This window comes from Leiobunum rupestre, chromosome 1 (assembly GCF_980474605.1).
Source record: "Leiobunum rupestre chromosome 1, qqLeiRupe1.1.hap1, whole genome shotgun sequence".
NCBI lineage: Eukaryota > Metazoa > Arthropoda > Arachnida > Opiliones > Sclerosomatidae > Leiobunum > Leiobunum rupestre.
Genome location: NC_143384.1, coordinates 55,576,791 through 55,587,829, shown reverse-complemented (window position 1 = coordinate 55,587,829; position 11,039 = coordinate 55,576,791).

The following is an 11,039-nucleotide window of genomic DNA, read 5'->3' as shown; positions in this document are numbered from 1 at the left end:
AATGCAATTCAGTGCAAAAGAAGTCGGAGGAAAATTACTTTACAAAACGGTTACTACGATCAAATGCTCTCTAGAAAGAAAAATCAAGAAGAGAAGGCTGTTCTAAAAATATTAAATTTAAAAAAACCGTTACCCTAATAAAAATAAGCCTATTTAAACTTATAGTAAAAGAGTTCGAAGCAAACGGCAAAGATCGATAATTAAATTCCTCGAAACCAAATTGTGAAGATCGGCATCAGAAAGGAAATAGAAGTTTCGGTTGGACGTCTGATAGAGTTGATTGGAACATGTTGACCAAAATAAAAATCCAATATGATTTGTTGTGGTTTTAATTGCATCGTCTCTTGGAAACGCCCTGCACTGTTAAATATTGATTAACAAAGTTTATCTTTATATAAATTGAAAACAAATAAATTTAAATTGTTCGCTCCAAGCGGTTTCCTCAAAACTAACCGCTTGGATTCTAAATTTTTGTGGCACTTAACACGTGTTGGGGGACAATTAAAAATGATAATATTGATGACCTTGAATGAATTCGGGCCAAAGTTATTCGGATATTAAATATGATGAGGAACAACGTTCTAATTGGAACGAAGTTTCTAAATCTAACGATTCTCGAGATGATTTTTCAATGACCTTTGAAGACATGGTACAAGGTCATCGATGTTATAATTTTTAATTGTCCCCCAATACGTGTTAAGTGTCACTAAAATTTCAAATTAAAACAGGAAACAGTTTTTGAGATATTAATTTTGACCAGGTCTGGACTCAGTTTTCCCCACTGTGCGACGTGTAGAAAAAATTGGGAAATTTTTAGGGAACATACATATTCAATTGATTGTCATGCGTTGTAAGTATTTATGGGCGTTTTAGAATTTCTGATTTTTTAACGTTAGGTCGGAGACAAAAAAGTCAATGAAAACCTTGTGCATAATGAAAAAGTAAGAATACAAATGGTTCGTTCAAAATACGATTATTTTTCACCAAGTTTTGAGGGCTTGAAAGAAGACAAGTTGACCATAGGAGGAAATTGTTTGTTTTGAAACCAAAATAAGCAAATAACAAAACTGTTCATTTGTTGGAATTACAGCTTCGGATTATCGATAAAAAACCCTTAAAGTTAATTGTTAATAGTTCAAAGATATCGCCATCCACTGCGATACACATTTGGGTATGGTGAAGCATATTTCTAAACGAGCTTTGTATCATTTTTGGCGTTACAAGACGAAAAGTTTCGAGGATTATCTCCCGTAGCTCTTCGGTGGTTTTATATCATGCAAACCTGGGCTTAAAAACCTGAAGTATTTGTTATGAATAAATTAAAAGTCATTTGTTTAGCAAGCACCACGCTGATTTATTTTCCAAGTTTCACGGGCTACTTCACTCATTTTCACATTAAACAGTTCGATGGCTATAAAACATCAAGCTACACAAAAGAGGTTTCGAAGAAGTATAACAAAATTTTCTTCATTTAAATAACTTATGAAATTAAGTTCATAAAATGAGGGTTAAATACGGGTTAAATTATTTTCTTCTCGCTATAACTATAACAAAAAAATCCGAAATAGTGACGTAGAAAAATCTTTTTTGACAGAGACTAAGGCCGTTAAATTCTTAATTCCCTTAAACTTTTTGCAAAGCTTCCAGAATAACTGATTGTGTCCATGCAAAGAGTGGATTCAAAACGAATAATTTCATATTCAGTTTCGCAAAATCGTAAGCTTGAAAAATACCTTTCGGAACAATTTGTAAGGCGCCTCAATGTTTTGCGCCGTTCAAACCATACTATATCTCTGAGCTAGAAGAGAAACTCAAAAAGAGTGGCACAATCTTTAATTCGGTATGAAAATGTTACGTCGAATTACCCGCACTGAAATTCTAACGACCCCATTGTTATAAACACAACAGAGCTTATTTCCGCGCTCTGGTCTAAAATGGAAAGCACAAACACTTACAGATACTTGGCGTCTTCTCTGACCCAAGACGGAATGCGCGTGCTGAGGCACAGGTCGAAGGTTAACGGAAAATACGAACTTTTACTTTTATAAAAATTTTCGCACAATTTCCAGTTTTTAGTTAAATATTTAGTTTCTTCTTCATTTATGATGAACACCGAATTGACGGGCATCCAGTTCAAAAAAGTAAAATTTCGTTCCATATGTAAATACTTTGCTCTTTTTAATAATTTTTGCACGGTCGGCGGTTTTCCTATGTACTGTGGTAACAAAATATATGTCAATCACGTAAAAAAACCTTAATATTTTATTTTATTATCTATCAAGTTATCATGACCTGAAAATGATGTCCTTATAAAAACCTTTTTTGTTCAACCAAATATTTCCCTAAAGAGACTAAGTTTGTCCTTTAAAAAATTAAACGATGTTAGACCTATTTGGTTCAAACTCTATATCTAAACCTAAACATAAATTAAACAAATCTTAATTAGTACGACTAACAAAAAACATCTCACTGTTGGCCGTCTTCAGAGTTGTCACGTTTGTTATTTTTCTAGGTTTAAGCCGAAATACACTTTTCTCTTCATAGTCAGGGGCTAAAGTAGTTAATTAATTTCTACTTTGGAAATGGTGCCAAGTTTAGATTTTTGATTGGAATAATAGAATAATCCTATTACTAATAAATTAAGACTTTTCGTAAAATTTACAAATAATTTTCAGTATTAATTTAAATCATTTTATATTTCCGCAAAAAAATTAAAAATATTAGCGATAATATGTGAATCTTGGACTGATAGTATATCCTCGTTAGCTTTTACAGCGTTAATTCTAGTTTTCTCCAAAATACAAATAGTTTAGCCACTTTTAAGTTACGACCAATGTAAAAAATCATAAACACAACTCTTAACTATGTAACATTGACAAATAAGTTAGAGATATTAAAAGGATAGTTTTTAAATATTTTAAGACAAAGTTTGGTAGAGTGTAAAGTTCATTACGATGTATTTTCCACTGTTTGTTTTTGACGTATTGTGATTTTCCTGTTATCTTGTATACAATATGTATTCATAGTATTTAGTATTGCACAAATGTAGGTGTTCATGAGCATTCTTTGAAGAATTGGATCTAGACCGAGTTCAGTCATTGTGGTATTTCATTAAAATAGTAACTATCGGCTAGATGGGCTATGTAAATCATTTTTTGGCGCTCACCTGGAAAAGAAACCAGGAAGCTTCTATTTCCTTATCAATATTAGAGTAGCACGTTATTTCTTATTTCAAACCAAAGCTACAAGTGAACTATAAACCAACTACAAGATCCGGTTTCAAAGTTAACCGTGAAACTCCACTGACTGTCGGAAATGCATTGATGATGTACCAGAAGAACAAGTACAAAGACGATTTGAATCTATTTTTTCATTTAAACCTTTCTTCGACTTACCAAAACATCCAAAGGATGACTACAAATATAGCTGATATGATAACCAACGAAGCTAAGGCACAATCCAGTGAAGTACTAGTTCCACCATTTGTAAAAAGAGGAGTTCCCCCAATTTTTGCTTCGGGTAACATTCCTTCCACGGTGCAGATCTATTAGTTGCTCAGAAAAGAAACGCAGCTGCCCCATCGTTAGGTGAAAAAGTTCATTTTTCAAGCAAGGGAAATTGCAAATCTTTGCCTCAAAATGTTCGAATAAATTATTTGCTTTGCAATAAGCCTTTAAATCCAGGCATACCTTATTCCAGTCCACTTTGTTTTGGCCGAAATGATATCTCGAGTGACAAAGAATACGAGGCAACTATAATATGGCTTCTTCTGTTATCTCTTAACTATCAAATCGCTGATTGCACACGTACCGAAAAAATTGAAAGAATCAAAATTTGAATAAAGGTTCCATAAATAGTGAGCAACTACCTATAACCCAGAGAACGTGATATAAAATACCGACCTGGGCCGCTTTTCAATCGAAAATTTCGAAAAATCTCCAACAAAGTGATGTCGGAGTTGTTGCATCTTTATACGCTAGAAGTCCGATCGAGCGGTTCGTTTGAAAAACTATTTTGTCGCACGCGCAAGAAATCAACGCTGTTGTTACTGGTACCGCATGCAGAGCCATAGTTACTCTAGATGGAGATCTATTCGATCGTGCAGTTAATCGGCGAAACTATAAACAAAATTGGATCATTCGTCTAGGTGGGCTTCACATAATAAAAGCATTGATCACTGAAGTGTCTTGGCAAATGCATAGAAGGAAGTGGTCTGGACACAGCTTGGGAGGTGGCCGGAACATACGGAGCGGCAACTATCAGATAAATTATAGAAGACCGACATGTTTATAGAGGTCTGGAAGGTCATATGACTTATTTCGAGAGTCTCAACATTTTTTTGAGAACCATTGACCCCGGACTACCCCTTGATGCAAGTCTGGAGTCTTACACCTACAGGAATCAAATTTCAACCATTACTTCTGTTGGTCTTTTTTGGGCCGTAACTGATCGTTTAATCATTTACGCTTCTGGTGTTTCCAATTCTTCCATGAACTACAGATATAACAAGATAATCTGGCTAACGCAAATTTAGGAGTAATTTGCCGTATCGACGAGATTCAGCTTCAACATTTCTTGACTAAGGGCTAAGTACTCTGCCTTAGCTTAACCGCCAGCCTTTTGTGACATATTTTGCCTTTTTATCTGAAAATTCAGATTCCAGAACGAAATAAGCGAACCTCGATAAAATGTGAAATTATAGAAAATAGAATATGAAATAAGTGATAAAGCATTTGTAATAGATTCAAATATTATATTTTGATTAAGACGAAGGGACGAAACCCATATTTATATCGTAAAATATATAAACAAAGACCACTGCTCATTTATTCTATAATAGAGGTAATGTTTTAGGTCATTTCACTTTTTACACTAAACATAAATTATACCAAATTTCACCTAATAAAGATTTATTATTGGACCATTAAAAGATTTAAGACTCCAATAAAGTAAAACAACCACTTAAGTAGATGTATAAGGAAATATTTTTCTAAAGCTTAATATGCTGTTTGGATGATTTGGAAAAGTGTATATTTTGCTGTTAAAACACTAAGCAACATTTTCTTAATTTTCCCTAGCTAAACCTCAAATCCAAGCTATTATTTTGAATAGTGATTTGAACAAACAAGGGAAAAGAGTCGGTTTGAAGGACATTTTTTCTCATAAATTTTAGGAATCCATATATTTTGAGATCACTGTATCGCTCTTATCGAGAGAACTCGCCACATCAGTTATTTAAAGGAATAACTCTAAATTCCAATAGAGATGTTTCGGGGTCTTAACGAAGCCATGCTGTAAAAAGATTTAAAATTTCTTACGAATGATAAATTTTCTTGAAAAATGTATTTGAGAGTATTTCTTCGAAAGTGTCCGTGTAGTGAAATTTCACTGTTTGTAACTCTCCTTTGAGGTTGGACAAATAGATCAGACGGAGGACCAAACTGGCCCCCAACAACCAACCAGACAAAAGTAATCGCCAAGCATTGGTTTTCTTTGCCACTGTGGTAGCTGTAAAATAAAGAAGGGGTAGGATAAGGATTCCCTTTGTCTTGCCACTCTGCGATGGCAGATCGTACTACATTTGTGCACTATATTATCTTTGCTTATAAAATCTATCAATAGGTTTTTTCTTAACTAAGGTAATAATAAAAAATATAGTATAAAAATCTAAAACTATAAGTCTTAAAGTTTGTCTTTTTATTTGAATGTCTGGTTCTTAAAACTCGAGAATGGTTAGCTAAAGAGCTTTGATTTCCAACTAAACGCGCCTTATTCCAAATACCTGACATGGTTATTAATCTCATTCAATTTTACTTATAATACAATTTCATTATTCTCGACTTTTGACTTTCGCCTCTTTGTTCACCTTATCTATTTTTCCGGCTGGTCTCGGCTTTCGTATTTTTTTTTGTTATTGGGGATTGTAATGTGTGGGACAATTCAGTCCGCTCGTCCACCTGATTAATCAGGGCGAGATATGTGTAACGGCCACGCCAACGGGGGGATACGCGGGGACAGGGTGAAGTATTCCTACCACTCGTTGGGGGATTGGTGGTCGTCCTCACACGGCCATCCACAAACTCATATCCCAGACGCTTGGGATAACAGGAGTACGCCACTACTCCCGGTGGTCTCGGCTTTCAATTTCTTTTAAGCTTTGAGATTTAAAGTTAGAATTAAAAATTTAAGGTGCAGTTCCTTGAACAAATAATTTTTTTCACACGACAATCATATTTAAGTTATGATGAACTGTTTGAATTCCATAAGCTTATTATTATGATACAAAGCTAAATGTAAAGATGCTTAGGCAGTTCGCAACTAAGTACAATCTAAAATCAACTCCAAAATCAGTATTCATTGTCAGGGAAAAATATACTTTACGGTTCCGTAAAAGATGAGAAAAAAAAAAGAAACAGCTTTTAATAACGGCGTTGGCTCTCGATAATTTCTGGAAAGTGTTGAAACTTCCTTCAAAGGCAAACGCAGTCACCAGAGAAACGGCCAGAAGCGAGAACAGCAGCATGATGCAATTCATTCTCCCCAGAGCTCTGTGAGGCAACAAGACCTCTTGAAATTCCATCTGGCTGTCCAGGCAGCTCACGATACGAAACACGGATCTTTCGTACATGGGAGCAATGATTTCCATTTTTGGTAACATCGTTGAATTAATGTAGGTGGATCCCCAAGAAATATGAAACACGTCCTTCATAACGATAATAATTTGAGTTGGTTTAAAAATCCAAAAATATAATTTAAATCATTCCTGGATAACCTACATCCGGTTATACATGTATAGAAATAATTTAGTTGATATTAATGATGTTTTATATCCAAAACAAAAATTAAATAATATATCTTTACAAACAAATTTTTGATTTCGTTATCTGAGTTCTTACAGAAAATAATTTATGTTTAAAAAAACACTCCCTATAAATGGGACTTAAGTCCCTATTTTTTCTCGTGATTGGTTCATATTATGGTTTGATTTTTTCACGGAACGCCAAGTCAATTATTTTATATTCGCTCTCCTAACAGAAGTTCAACTCGTAGCACCGTTCTCGCAGAGGCTTGGAAATTCAACCACCCTGGAGATATCAATACCAGTTTCCGTGTTAAAGGTGATCCAAACAAAGACATAGACGATACTATCCTGACCATCTTTATTGCTTTTAACTATTTTTAGTTTTGAAAACGATTAATTACTTTTAATTTAAACTAAATTATAAAACTATCGCTAATAAGTTATATAAAATAATTTTTAATCTATTTGTCATATAGAAGTGAAGAGAAGCACATTGTGAAAAACTAAATGAAAAGAGACTTAAAACGGTTATACAATCACCGTGTGGGTCTGTCTGTTAGGCTTGCGAACGCGTACGCATTTTTGTAGCAAAGTGTAATCATTGCGTACGCATTATCTCGGAATCCGCGTTCGCAATTGCTTGGAATTAGGGAACGAAGTCGAAAGATTGGCAAATCCACCATGTGACGGTGAGCGTTAACGGATAAATTTGCGGTTGGGTTGGGTTTCGTTATTGCTTTTCGTTAACGCTCACCGTCGCGGCAGTTTTAACTCAGTTTGATTGCATATTTTTTTTTTATGTGTTTGTGTTATGACGGTTGTGTTTGTGGTTTGTATGTATGCGCGTTTTTTCTCCAACTTCTTCTTATTCTTGACTTATGGGACGGATCGAGTGCTGAGTGTTATGGCAACCTCTCAACATCCAATGGCAGGGTTTCCACCAATTGTACACGGTATTCGTCTTAGTATCAATTTGCGATTTATTAGCGCCGGCCGGGAATCGAACCCGGGTCTGCCTCGAGCAAAAGATTTACTATAACCACTCAGTACCAACGCTTGTTAAGTTACGGTGTTTTTCTAAAAAACAGCTTTGGCGAATGTACTTTACACAGTTTTAACGTTACATCATTTTAAATATTTATAAATTATATTAATCTTATATTTAATTAAATATTTATAAATTATATTAATCTTATATTTAATTAAATATTTATAAATTATATTAATCTTATATTTAATTAAATATTTATAAATTATATTAATCTTATATTTAATTAAGTATTTATAAATTATATTAATCTTATATTTAATTAAATATTTATAAATTATATGAATCTTATATTTAATTAAATATTTATAAATTATATTAATCTTATATTTAATTAAATATTTATAAATTATATTAATCTTTTATTTAATTAAATATTTATAAATTATATTAATCTTATATTTAATTAAATATTTATAAATTATATTAATCTTATATTTAATTAAATATTTATAAATTATATTAATCTTATATTTAATTAAATATTTATAAATTATATTAATCTTATATTTAATTAAATATTTATAAATTATATTAATCTTATATTTAATTAAATATTTATAAATTATATTAATCTTATATTTAATTAAATATTTAAGTATTTTAATGTAAAATTTGATCGTGATCAGGAATTGAACTCGGGTCGCATTGTTACCATGCTAATAGTTCACCGCCGAGCCATTGACTTCCTTAGGGAAAATATTGAAGTAAAGGAACCATTATGATAAGGCGGGTTTTGTTACTAAACGGATGAATACAATATCTGTGGATATTTTTTATTGAACTTTGTTTTTTAATTTTTGTGAATTTCGTCGGGAATTGAACCAGGAGCGTGGTTTTAGGACTTTGATTCGTTGCCGCTGTGTTATTGATTCCTTTTACGTTGTGTTATAAATCTGTAATATATTATTCAATGACGTTGTTAAACTCTTTAATTCTCAGTAGGTTTAGTTTTTTTCGGATACTCTTTTTTTAATATAATATGTATCTGGGTTTTAGGCAAAGGAAGGGTCGTATGTTATTTTTACTGATCGAGATAATGTTGTTTTTTGTCTATTCTTTGATCTTATATTTTTATCTTTGTTTTTTTGAGATTATTTTGTTTCCACGAAAACTTCCAGTTTTGGAGAAGACTTTATAGTGTGTAGGTCGTGTTGTTTAGCTTATCCGGTTTCATGATAATAACGTCGAAAATTCCTGTTTGTTAATGGTAAGGTGTCGCACTAACTATTCCGTCTACGGCCATTTGATTTACGAGCTGTGGTTTAGTCAAGTGGCTTTCTGTGCTTTGTGATGGTAAGTTTTTCGCTTCTTGTTAATACATTTTTTATTGGTGTGGATATTTGGACATCTACGATTCCTAATGCAGTCATTGATTTCCTGGGTGTGCGAGTCATTATATTATATTGGATGGTATTGGTCTTTTTCATGCGGTATGTGTCACGAGTCTACGAGTCGTCCACTACCAGATGTCGAATATATTGCTATTCTACGGTATCTTCATCAAGGGCGAGTGTTGAAATAAAATGAGCGTTAAAGATGCGGCAAGTATTTCGTAAGCGAGAAAAATACAAATACCCTCTGTAGATATTTCTTTGATAAAAATTGGCTTCGAATTATATTTAACTGATAAACGTGTACTGTAAATAGGGTTAAATTCAATTGTGCATTGTTTTAGTACGTCCAACTCGCTGTTGTAACTACTTAATTTATGTTATTCTGAATAAATTAAACTCGGTTGTTTCATCTCAATTATTTTAATTAAAATTAAAATTTTATACCGGGCGGGATTGAACCGGGATTACGTTTTTAGTAAATAACTCTGAATTGCGGAGATATATCTTTAAGGGTCATCTCGAGAAATTAATACCACTAGGGACAACTCTTCCGAGGAGAGGTATATTTTGGCTTGCCATCTTGTTACCGAAACATTTCCCAATTTTAAAATTCAATTATTGTTGTAGTTTGGGGCTTATCTTTAATGATATTACTTCTCTGTTCAAAATTCCTTTTTGAAGAAACTAACTTTCTAACTAACACGATAAGGAATATTTTTCTTTAAAGTACCTAAACTGAAATTTCAATGACTTTTTAATAAGGGTGTAAAATATTTTAATTTGATATATTCTTGACATTATCAAAAATTATACCTTCGAAATGATTTTGTTATGTCAAATGTACCTTAGATAATAACAAACTCCATAAGGTACTAGTTTCCGAGCATTTCTTGATTTCTTTTCGCCTGATAGTAGGGTTTTAACCATTAATTTTCCTAGAAAATCTCGATGAGGACTAGTTTGATTAACATTGGTATTTGAAATATTTTATTATAGAAAACACGAAAGTAACATAATTATGTAGCTTTCATGTTTTTATCGCAATATGACTTCGCTCACAACAAACTCTCTGCTATGGTGGTAAAATAATTCAAAATAAATTAGATAACGGCAATCTAATTATTTGGATTATCTCCACCTTCTCTAGCTTGTATTTCCATTCTTTTATTAAAAATGAATGGTTTGTTGACATAAATGAATTATTGAAGCTTAATGTCGAAGCTCTTGCTGATTTGATTTTAGGGACGTTACAAACACACAATGAAGTATAAATTTTGTTTTTCATCAATACAAGAAATCCAAACTAATCAGACTATCCATTTATTATAGAAATGTAAATGTGTGGCTGAATGTCGTTACTTGCAATGATATTATAACGAATACAAAGATTTATATTATATCTCTGTTGAAAATCTCGTTGAAATTGAATCAACGGTGACCTCAATATCAGTCAAAAACTAACTAAAATTATTTATTGTAAACAAACCTTTCATTTGAAATCACGAAACTGAAAACCGAGAAATACTTGAGCGATTATCAATAGCCCGTTATATTAAGTTTTACTTTGAAATGCTACTGGTCTTTATCCCGTCACATCAGCGAATCCAATTGAGTCAATCTTAATTGGAACGTGCGAGTCCTATTTTCTCGTGGGCTCACTACTCGAATGGTAGGGGCGTTTGGACGGTAATCCAAATTTTAAAGGTTCAATTCCTGCCCAAAGTGACGTGATTTTCTCAGTTACTCTTGTATGAATAGAACTAACTTTTTTTATGTTTTTACTACAAACATTCTTAGTAGTTTTGGCATTGTGTGGTGCGCTTATTAAAATCTAACAAAGAGTACGTAATTT